Genomic DNA, 12,587 nt, shown 5'->3' with positions numbered 1-12,587 from the left:
TTGCATTTTAAACATGATTAATTGTTGCCTTGGTGCCCCATCATTGTAGTGTATGCTCATGGTCTTCTTCAATATAGGGCTTGAAATCTTTTGCAATGTAATTGGCTTTGTCTATTTGTAACACTCACATTGCATTCTTCTAGCGCATGTGCTCATATGCTATTGTTATATTACATTTTCTTTGTATAATTATAATGCATTCTTTATTGTGCACGTTGTATAATATGCTCAAACCTTCACATGTTTGTTTTGCTCCCACCTTATGTAAAGTGTGGGAAAAACCATTTATATATTCAACATAGCATAAATATCCTTGGTCTCATTGCTCGTGTCTATAGTTGTTGCACCATGCTAACAACGTTTAACCTTCCTTTTAATTCTACCAACATTCTTTTGAAGTTCCTTTGTGCTCAATTCCCTTTATCATCTCCCAACATGGTAGTGTATTGTTACAATCTGAAAGTGCGAATGTATGACAACGTTCAGCGCATTGTTGGGCCTAGTATTTCTTCAGCATATTTACCTATGCATTGTTATGTGTTATTCCTCCGACTAATCTTCATGTGTCCTCTCGATTTGACCTTATGGCCATGGTTCCATATTATCTTACCCCTTGTGTTCAATGCACGACCTCCACAATGCTTGCTAGATTTATTTTTTAGCCTGGTGGCCTTATTTCTTGAATGACTTTACTTAACCACACCATTTCCTACTATCACACTCGACTGAATTGGTCTCTTACATGTTGGAGTGATTACTACCTTTTGAATGTGTTCATACGAATCCACTTGTTTGGTATATCTCTCTCTCAGGTGCGCACCAGCTATGGCATTCTTGACAGGAGTAAGATATGTTCATAAATCTTAGGGAACTAGCCTCTTGAATTAATACCTTAATGCTTAATAGCACAGGTACAAGCATTAGGAGAGCGCATTTTTGGAGAGCAATGCAGGTCGCAGATTTTAGTTGTAGTGGTAGGGACCGAAAATGTGACATGTGGACCTCATGGAATTGGCTAGTCGCAATTACAGTAGAGTGGGGTGACAAGTGGTCTTCAATAACCTTTGTAAACATCAGTCCAATCACATTTGGGAATGTGCCTTCAAGAGAATCGCAAAAAGGAATTGCAACCTATTGAGAGCTCTCTGACTACACTTTATGACCTGTGGGAAGTCGCAAGTTTCTGGTCGCTTTTTCTAATTGCAGGGGAGGTCGTATAATCGTAATGTAGTTGCAGGCCGCATATTTTGGTTGCATTGCTATGGCTAACAATTGTCATTTCTCAACCTGGAATGTTAGTACGATAGTCTAGTTGTAGATCAGGCTCCTGGATAGTTGCACTTCAAAAAAGTAGCGTAGGTCGTGTTCCCTAGAGCTAGTCGCAACTTCAAGCTCTACCCAACTGGCCGTTGCAAATGCGATTCGCGTTCCAGGGAATGACTTTTCAAGTCGCATTCAAAGGTGCAACGCAACTAAGTCACAATCTGGCGGTGCGACTGCGATTTAAAAAAATGAGACCCGTGTAACATCTCAACGCAGTGTTTATACCGACTTTTCCTCAACGACCCGTTCATTACTGTGCATTGCATCACATTGTATCCAGAATATGAAGCTTTGACCGATTTATTTCATCGTATGTGACAGGGACAAGTTGTTGAAGCCTCGTTCTCGTCTTTCAGACTCAGGATCCAAAAAGTCTCCTTAAAGCATGCCTCTTTTCTCAGAATTGCATCTTCTTTCAAATCTAAAGCTGCATCTAATTGCTAAACAATTCTTTCTTTTACTCTGTCAATTAATTAACTAGATCCTCCGCATCTACCTTTTCTATTTCAATTAAATGTGTATTTATTCAATATTCACAATAGCAAATATTGTTTGGGCAAGTCGCAGATGAAGAGTGCAACTTGTCTTTGCCATCTACTATAGGGGCAGATTAGGTCTCATTTCGATTTAGGTTGCAGTTGCAGCATTGGGAATCGCATTCTGGAAGCATTTGTCACCTCTTTTAAACGTGGTGTTTATCTTTCTATATCACATCCACCTGTGATATATATATAATCGATGGATGCATTTAGAAGTTTGTCACTGCTCCTTCATTGATATACTCATCGCATTCAAAGTTAATCGCTTCATATGGTCACATTATTGTGTGTAACTAGCTGCCATTCCATACTGCAATCATGACATGGACAATTATGAACTTGATGGCAGTTACATTATAACTAATTAGATCATTCCACAAGTGCACATAGAATAAAGATTACTTTGGGCAACATTGCGATAATCATGAGAATTCGTCAAATGAGGTTTCTGTTCCATGAGTCGAGTTGTCTCGTGAGGCACTGTATACTTGGGAATAGTAAAACTCCTTCAAAATATGACACGGGCAGTGCCATGCTGCTCCACATTCCCAACATGATGTATGCACATATGTCTTCTCCATCCCTATTGTATCGCACCAGCAAAGGTTTAAATGTTGTCAACATGTGTCTTGGCTACACTTGAGATAGTACCTCAGTGCACCGTTTCATATAGTGCTTCATTGTCACTTTCCACGCGCTCTTTGTATGGGCTCTTAGCAAAATATATATCATTGTATTCTCAAAGAAGTTAGCTTATATATAGATCTTACACGTACTCTTCACTGTACCGGTTCTACAAAAGAGGGAACAATTTGGTTTAATGTTAATGTTGGTTTGGGGGTCGTGGGTGCATCTTTACATCGTACTAAACATTCATATATATGTGTGTTGGGGGGAGATAGTAACTTTAATTGCACTTTAACGAGGATTTTAAGCACATTACCTTGGCTTTGTCTTGCATAGTATAATGTAGAAATATGTTAATTAAATGTTGCTACATAATAATGTTTTATAATTTTAAAACTAAAGTTTAGGATATGTAACAAGGATTAAGAAAGAGAGTGGATTCTTGAAGGAATATGTAATTGTGCTCAATGTGTTTTAATACTACGATATGTCATGCACTTGGTGGTATTTTGAAGACTTAGCTTTTCATGCCCTAATAAGATCATTTTTTCAAAAATAATGTGGCATTCAAGCACATGAATGACTTTGATGATTGTAGGGGATATGATATGAAATTATTCTTATCATGATTGTAACCATCCCTCCAATATTTACCTAGTTTCACCGAGCTATCAGGGTAAACATGAGACAAAGAGCTACTATGACATGACCTGACCTCCTCCTAGCTCCAGATAAGGAAGTGGGGCCTACAACTGATCACCGAATACCAACTAACAACATTTCACAAGGATACAAGGACACTTAGGGGCCAAAAAACCACCCGAAGTTACCAAACCCTAATTTGGGGCTCCCTTTCACACACTTTAACCCCCAACAACATGCATGAAAAGGCAGCCATGTGGTTATAGGCCTCCAACTGCAACACAATCCTGCTAGGATGCGGTTGTTACCCAAATTGTCCAGTTCAAAGGGTGCGCTCCCTATATCTGAGCCTAAATTCTAGGTCAACCTCCATACCATTACCCAAAACTTCCTGAAACTTCTCAGAATCATTAATGGCTTGAAAACAAGCCTAGACATACAAACTTGAAGGCAGAACTTGGCCTATACTACCTAGTACATATTAGACATTTCGTTAAACATGTGGCAAACATGTAAGCTATAGGTCATGAATGCATATCTGATCATAAAAGTTTGAGATTCTTCTGAGAATCACCATGAAGGCCCTATGCCCTTTCCACATAGCTGCAACAACACTTATTAGTACATACATTCATCAACTAATCGATCACTAAACAATTCATGAAAAGAGCCACTGAATATAAAAATCATATGAACAAAATATAACCAGAAAATAACCAACATATAAACCATGACAACCTAGCCATAATATCATCAACACATTGCCAAAAAATATACATGAATCACAATAGAAGAATAGCTCTTGTTAACATACAAAGACACCAACCAAGTTAGGGACTTCCATGTACCACCCGACCATAAGTTGGGCTAAATCAAACCTCTCTTTCAATAATGACCCCCACACCATAATCCAAGCATGAATGTGGGATCTCATGGAATAAACCAGGAAAGACCAAGTCGGTGCTTCCAAAAGCCAAACCACCTCAACCCCCAACCAATGATTCCACCTCATTGATGGACATCATTAACATCAACCAAATCGGTCTCTACCCAAGTTGTCCAGGGCTCTAGGAACTCGTAACTCAACCCACATCATTTAAGGGCTCTAGGACATTTTTCCAACCTAGATCCACGGACTAGTAATTCAACCCACCAAGGGTTCCAGAGTGTTTGTCCCAACCTAGGCTCTAGGACTAGTAACTCAACCCAAGTTGTTCCAGGTCTTCTAGAGTGTTTGTTCCAACCCACAGAGATAAGGAATTATGAGCATCAACCAAAAAAAAAAATCAATTGATAAAACCCACAACACCATGGCTATCCAAAAATTGGCAAGGCAAGGCTAACCACCATCAATCCAGAGAATCCTCCATGCCCATGACAACACATAACTAGAAAATCACATGCATATACCATGCATCCATAAATCAACAAGGAAATCACACTTTCAACCTGTTACCTACAAAGGAATCCAGTTGTAGCCTCTGATCCACTTATCCCTTTATGTTATCTTGATTTCCTTTGCTTTCGTTGTCCAAATTAAATGTATTCCAAAGTGATCCAAGAATGCTCCAAGATTGGTCCAAGAATGCTCTGAGTGTGCAAGAGTATGAGAAAGTGAGAGAATAGAGAATAGAAGAGAGCTCCAACCTAATACTAGGAAAATCTTAACTGTCAAAAGTTGTGAACTAATTCTCAGAAGCCTTTTTATCATTGAGGCCTCTATTTTCTTCATTTTCCTTCAATTTTCCTCACATGCAAATTTGTGACCTTTCATCTCCCTTTTCTCATATTTTCCTTTATTTCATAAATAAAATGCCAATTATTGCAAATTTACCTTTACCAATGCCTTTTCCAATTTCCATATCCATAAATAAATCACTGGTGATTCTCATCACTATGTTAATCATGGTAATCGAATACATGTACCACAACCTTGGTCTTATTTTATTTACATAGGAAAATCAACCAGGGGCTATTACATACCCTTCCCCCTTGGGGGAGCACCATCCTCGGTGTTCAATGACACTTATAAACCAACAAAATACATACTACCCATGGATCTTTATAATAGAGCTCGATGCAACATTTTCATCATACCATACTGTTGAGACCATGACCATCATAACATGGCACCATACCACTTATTGGAGCTTTATAACACAGCTCGATGTGGTATTTACAACATACATATGCATATACCAACATAACCAAAACACAAAATCAAAACATATATCAAGGCACATTCGCTCAGCCAGCGAATATAGAAGGATGCATAGCCCGCATCTAATCAACCATATCCAATGTACTTACATAGGGCCCAAAGTGCTTCCACTGCACTTTAACTTGCTTGATTGCTCAATTCTAGAGCATGAGCATCTTTCCCTACAAAAAGAATTAAGGTTCTGAATGGAATTCTCCTTCTAGTTCCAGCTATAATACAAACTAGTCAATCACATGATCGACATCTTTCACGTATATTTTAAGCAATGAAACATGGAATACATCATTAACTTTCATTGTCGGAGATAGTGCAAGTCGGTAGGCCAATGGTCCAATCCTCTCAAGGATATTGAAAGTCCCGCAATATTGAGGTGCCATATTGGCACACGACCCAATACTCAAGGAGCTTTTATTGGGCTTGATGCACAAGTACACATGTTCCACGATCTGAAACTCTTGAAATTCCCTATGTTGATCTGCATAAATCTCCTACCTGTCATATGATTCCTTTAAATTCTTCTTTATAACTTGCATTTCTTGTTCCATCTCTACTAACATATCTGGTCCAATCAACACTTTATTCACTAGATCGCTCTAACTAATGGGATTATTACAACTTCGCCCATAAAATGCCTCAAACAGACTCATCTTCAAAGATTCTTTATGCTCATTGTTATAAGAAAACTCAACCAATGGAAGATACTCTTACCATTTCCATTGTTGATGCATGACGCACATCCTCAACATGTCCTATAGAATATTTTTAACCCTCTCTTTTTGTCCATCTCTCTGCGGATGATAGGCTATACTAAAAGCCAAATATGTACCCAAAGCCATAAACAACTCTTTACAGAACGTGGAAGTGAACTTGGCATCTTTGTCTGACACAATCTTCTTAGGAATATGGTTAAACACACACATGGTAGTAAGAGAATCTGAAGGATAAAACATGAGAATACATTATTTATTAACAAGAGGTATACATTTATAGTACATGGTTTGACCATTTGGTTCCACATCCCAAGGTCTCTTGGACTCCTTTGGTCAATTCGGCTTCCACACTAACCCATTGAGGATTAGGTGTCCAACATTCCCCCCCTTAATCTGAAGGGTTATGTATTAGTCCAAGAAGAGAGCTATAATACAAAATGAGCAAAAATGCATGGCAGCACTAGGCTGAATGTACTCTTTAAAATGTTGGTATAAATGGTGGTGGTTTAATGATGACCACCAACACTGGAATGCTTAGTGTAGTTCCCAGAACTCTTCCAAAACTGGTAAGAAATTGAAGTATTCTGCTAGAGGAAGTGCTCCTATTGTTTTGAAGAGGGAAACCTTCAACCATGAAAGGGAGGTCTCACCCCGCATAAAGGGAGAACTTCAACCTGAAAGGGAAGTCTCAACCTCTGATGGTTTAAGGATGACCAACAACTCTTGAATGCTTAATGGAATTGTTGGATCTCTTCTGACACTAGCAAGAAGCTGAAGTCTTCTGCTAGAAGAAGTGTCCTAGATTCTTTGAAGAGGCATTATCAAATAAAGGCATGCTCAGGGGCATCTCTGTCTCTGGCTACAACTCTAAAACTGGTGTGGCAGGCTATGGCTTAGGCTCACTTGATGTGGCTTTAAAGCTTGTAGATGACCATCATTTCCTCCCCTGTCAGATACAAGGTGAGATAATGGAGAAAACTCAACTGCAAGACTGTTCAATACTCTGGAACAATTTCTGACATGTGATTGGAATATCTTCTTGGCTATTGATGCCCATTGCCAAGAAGCTATCCATCCAAGATGAATCTTTATTCTTGCAGGATGTTTGTTTCTAAAGCATCTGTGTGAAGAATGGGTGGTTTTATGACAGTGCTTACATGGATGAAGATCAAGACAGTGATCTTTCAAGTGGCCAACTTGGTCATAGTGTTGGCATTTCACAATCTGTTGTTGTTGTTATTGCTGTGGAAGAGGGGCAGAATCTGGAACAGCTGGAGGTAAACTGTCATGAAGGAATCCAGCACTCTGAAACTAAGTGGGCTTTAAGTGGTATGGAATATGAAATGACAAGTCCTTCTCATATCCAAGACCAGTTCTGTGCTTGTTGTGGACAAGCTGTTCCCAAGGTCTGATGACGGGCTTGGGAAGTGCAGACTGAGTTTCTGCATCTGCAAGTACATCTGCTACTTTATTGGGTACTAAATCTAAACCAATTGTAACATTATTGACTTGCTTCTGATGGGTTGCAGTCTCAATGTTCTGAACAGAAACATGTTCACAATGACTCTTCTATTTTAGTTCTTCTTGCTGTAGCTGAGATTCAAGCTGCAAAAAATCAATTTTTTCTTGTGCATTTTGTAGACAAACCTGAATGTCTGTGAGAGAAAATTTGCTGACTTTTAATGTATCATGATTAGTAGACAATATGAGAGTTTTGAGGAACTCTAATACTTCATTGATTCTGGCCATTTTTTCTTCAATGTTAGATTTACACCTTAAAAATTGATCACAACTACTACTCAATGAAAAAAAGTAATACCCACTCACAGTACACAGCAATATCCTTTATAAATGTGCAGCAAATGAATCAAGGAATCGATGCATATATATGTAGGCAGAAACTATAATGAGTTTTAAATACAATTCCGCAACTAGGGCATCAGCAATTGCAAACTTGCTTGGATCCTTCAAATACTCCTTCACTTTCAAAAAAGAAATGATGGCTATCAAAACTTCAACAACTATAGCACCATGTCATGGACAGTACTTGAATGCTCATATAGAAATGCTTTGACTAGGGTATGAACAAATATTCTCTGATCTTGCCTCTTTCTTCAAAGAAAACAATCTGCCCTCATATATCACACAGAATTTATGGACAACTAAGAGATCATATGCCAGAATGAAATATATATAAAGAGTTTTTTTTTTCTTAATAAGTACATAAACAAAATCTACTATCTATCTATCTATCTATATATATATATATATATATATATAGAGAGAGAGAGAGAGAGAGAGAGAGAGAGAGAGAGAGAGATGCACTATCTATGATGGCATTAACTCATGGTTCGCTTCAGCATTGGAGATACCAGATTTGAGTAAGCTACTCGTGGATTTTTGGCTACCTCTTCAACATATATCCACACCTCAGTATAACCAACACATCCTCTTCTGAAATAGTGACCACGTTTAGAAAAGCCATGCAATAAACATTTGGAGGTAGCTTGAAACAATCCTCCTCAAGCAAGGAATCTTTTATGGCCACAAAATTCCTTATAATTGAAATATACTATATAGCAGAACCACACTTAGAAAAGTGATTATACAGTGGAACTTGGACAGTCAAATGTAGCGTATAATTTCTTACACCAGTCATCAAATCTACACTTCCATACCCACATAGCTTGTAAATTTATGACTGGTGGATTGATATCACGTTTTAACTCGGATGTTTGTTTCTAAAGCATCTGTGTGAAGAATGGGTGGTTTTATGACAGTGCTTACATGGATGAAGATCAAGACAGTGATCTTTCAAGTGGCCAACTTGGTCATAGTGTTGGCATTTCACAATCTGTTGTTGTTGTTATTGCTGTGGAAGAGGGGCAGAATCTGGAACAGCTGGAGGTAAACTGTCATGAAGGAATCCAGCACTCTGAAACTAAGTGGGCTTTAAGTGGTCTGGAATACGAAATGACAAGTCCTTCTCATATCCAAGACCAGTTCTGTGCTTGTTGTGGACAAGCTGTTCCCAAGGTCTGATGACGGGCTTGGGAAGTGCAGACTGAGTTTTTGCATCTGCATGTACATCTGCTACTTTATTGGGTACTAAATCTAAACCAATTGTAACATTATTGACTTGCTTCTGATGGGTTGCAGTCTCAATGTTCTAAACAGAAACATGTTCACAATGACTCTTCTATTTTAGTTCTTCTTGCTGTAGTTGAGATTCAAGCTGCAAAAAATCATTTTTTTCTTGTGCATTTTGTAGACAAACCTGAATGTCTATGAGAGAAAATTTGCTGACTTTTAATGTATCATGATTAGTAGACAATATGAGAGTTTTGAGGAACTCTAATACTTCATTGATTCTGGCCATTTTTTCTTCAATGTTAGATTTACACCTTAAAAACTGATCACAACTACTACTCAATGAAAAAAAGTAATACCCACTCACAGTACACAGCAATATCCTTTATAAATGTGCAGCAAATGAATCAAGGAATCGATGCATATATATGTAGGCAGAAACTATAATGAGTTTTAAATACAATTCCACAACTAGGGCATCAGCAATTGCAAACTTGCTTGGATCCTTCAAATACTCCTTCACTTTCAAAAAAGAAATGATGGCTATCAAAACTTCAACAACTATACCACCATGTCATGGACAGTACTTGAATGCTCATATAGAAATGCTTTGACTAGGGTATGAACAAATATTCTCTGATCTTGCCTCTTTCTTCAAAGAAAACAATCTGCCCTCATATATCACACAGAATTTATGGACAACTAAGAGATCATATGCCAGAATGAAATATATATAAAGAGTTTTTTTTTTCTTAATAAGTACATAAACAAAATCTACTATCTATATATATATATATATATATATATATATATATATATATATATATATATATATAGAGAGAGAGAGAGAGAGAGAGAGAGAGAGAGAGAGAGAGAGAGAGAGAGAGAGAGATATGCACTATCTATGATGGCATTAACTCATGGTTCGCTTCATCATCAGAGATACCAGATTTGAGTAAGTTAGTCGTGGATTTTTGGCTACCTCTTCAACATATATCCACACCTCAGTATAACCAACACATCCTCTTCTGAAATAGTGACCACGTTTAGAAAAGCCATGCAATAAACATTTGGAGGTAGCTTGAAACAATCCTCCTCAAGCAAGGAATCTTTTATGGCCACAAAATTCCTTATAATTGAAATATACTATATAGCAGAACCACACTTAGAAAAGTGATTATACAGTGGAACTTGGACAGTCAAATGAATAGCGTATAATTTCTTACACCAGTCATCAAATCTACACTTCCATACCCACATAGCTTGTAAATTTATGATTGGTGGATTGATATCACGTTTTAACTCGGCTGTGTAGTACATTCACTTTGGTTCTATGTGAAAATAATATGGCCCACCTCACTCAGGAACTCGGCCTCTTAAGGCATGCACTCATCCAGTAGAGAAGCAGGGACTTGTCCATCTCTTTCTTCCTTCATCCCTATCCACAATACATCGAGTCAGCAGAAGGATGTATGAACATGTCTTCATTCTGTCAATGGACTTAGCCAATGGTACTAAGGAATTCAACCCAATTTCAAAGAGGGAACTCCGCCATTTTCATGATTAGGAAATTGGTCCCCTTCACTATTCAATATATTAAATGCATGACCAATACAATGTAGTCAACTTGTAAATAACTTACTGCTTCAATGAATTTCTTAAAATTCCTCCACGAATTCGACTTCAATGCATTTATCGCTATCTGCAATATTTCAATCCAGTATGCGAGCGGGAGCTTGACCTTCGTGGCAATAAAAATGCGATTATCAAGAACATGGGAGCAATAGAGGACCAATTTGACAGTATAGATCTTTCAGACAATGAAATTGTTAAGCTAGAAAACTTTCCTTATTTGAAGTGTTTGACCACATTGTTAGTAAATAAAAATCGTATTCCCTGCATCAACCCCAATCTTGGAGAATTTCTGCCAAAAATCTAGACACTAATTCTTACAAATAACCACCTTGTGAACTTGGTGGATCTTGATCCACACGCAACACTTGTGAATTTGCAGACACTTAGCCTGTTGGATAATATAGTTACAAAGAAACCAAACTATCACCTGTATCTAATTAAAAAGTTTAAGAAGCTGTGGCTGCTCGACTTTAGAAAAGTAACAAGGAAGGAGTGGTTGGAAGTAGAAAAGTTGTTTGCGTTAAAGGAAACTGAAGAGGAGGCTAGGAAGGAACCTTTTTTTAAGAATCGTATAAGAGATTTTTTTTTTCAACATCAGCATCATCCACCATTCAATGCATACCATAACATGTCATAATGCAATCTTACAAATGGTCTAAATCAATTCCTACAATATGGTGCATTGTGCTCATAACAAGATTGTTTGCAGCAAAGCGTATGGACATAATGAATGAGTTTCGATCATCGTACACACAGGGTTTTGAATGCACACTCCAACAGACCAACCTACAGGTTCAACCAAATGCAGTGACGACCTTCAACATAGCTCACGCACCATTCTTCAATAATTTAAGCTTTTCAACACATCAGGTTGCAATTTAATGTCTCAACACAAAAGAAATATGACCCCTTCAACACACAAAAAATAATTGCTCCAAAACTCATCGCTGGCTTTCATAGCATGGTGTTTTGGTATCCAATGCAAAACACAAATACGGGATATTCAAGATTTCTTTAGTGGCTTGACGACATTCAACGCATAGTCATTCAAACAAGAGTGATTCTAGGCACTGTCAGTAATCGAAGGCTTGTAACGGTCCCTTTGTATAGCAGATGCAATAACATGAATTATGATTGATTACAGGGCAGAGAATAGACAGAGTATATGGGCAGAGATCTAGGAATTAGGTAGGCAAAGAGATAAATGATACCAGGAACGTTTGCGCTGACATTTTGTGCAACTAGAAGAGGCAGACAATGTAAATATTGTGACAGCAGACAGTGGGCAGCGTAGTTGTCTGACACACAAGACTGGAGTAACGATGCGTAGAAATCAAATGAAATTGTGCCGTTCAATGACAAGTTAGAGGTGTGTTTTTGCTAGGGAAGAGATGGCAGGTCTAAGCAAGGAGTGTTTTTAGAAGGCAGGTGAATAAAAATGGTGCTGGAGAAATAACAGGTTGCAGCTAAAATTTAGCTGAGAAAATATTCATGAAATGCAGAATTGATGGCAGAAATGATCTGCACATAAAGGCCATAAAACAAATGGCTCACAGTAATAATGCAGGGTAGGAATACGCCTGCTCTAGTACCATGTTAAGCACACACATGGCAGCAATGTAATAGTCCAAAAATAAATATCTAATTAACATTAAATTCAACTAAGAATAGTGCTTACCTGTCATAGAAGTAGGCTTACCCCAACAAGGTTTTGGGGACGACTCTCCACCCAACCGTAGGTTCAATTGTGCAAGGATTCTGCTACAACTGGCCACCCCTGAGCCCTCAATCAACGTACTA

The 12,587-nt window shown here is 38.0% G+C and overlaps 1 pseudogene; it reads left to right on the top strand.

The window, feature by feature from the left end:
- Positions 1-10,845: 10,845 nt before the first annotated feature.
- On the top strand, positions 10,846-12,208 carry LOC149142608 (U2 small nuclear ribonucleoprotein A' pseudogene; annotated as a pseudogene).
- Positions 12,209-12,587: the final 379 nt, after the last annotated feature.

Source organism: Pinus tabuliformis, chromosome X (genome assembly GCF_031772625.1).
Source record: "Pinus tabuliformis cultivar Carrire ecotype Pingquan chromosome X, CPIR1, whole genome shotgun sequence".
Lineage (NCBI taxonomy): Eukaryota > Viridiplantae > Streptophyta > Pinopsida > Pinales > Pinaceae > Pinus > Pinus tabuliformis.
Note: the sequence above shows the minus strand (reverse complement) of the source record. Positions and strands in the feature narration are given on the sequence as shown.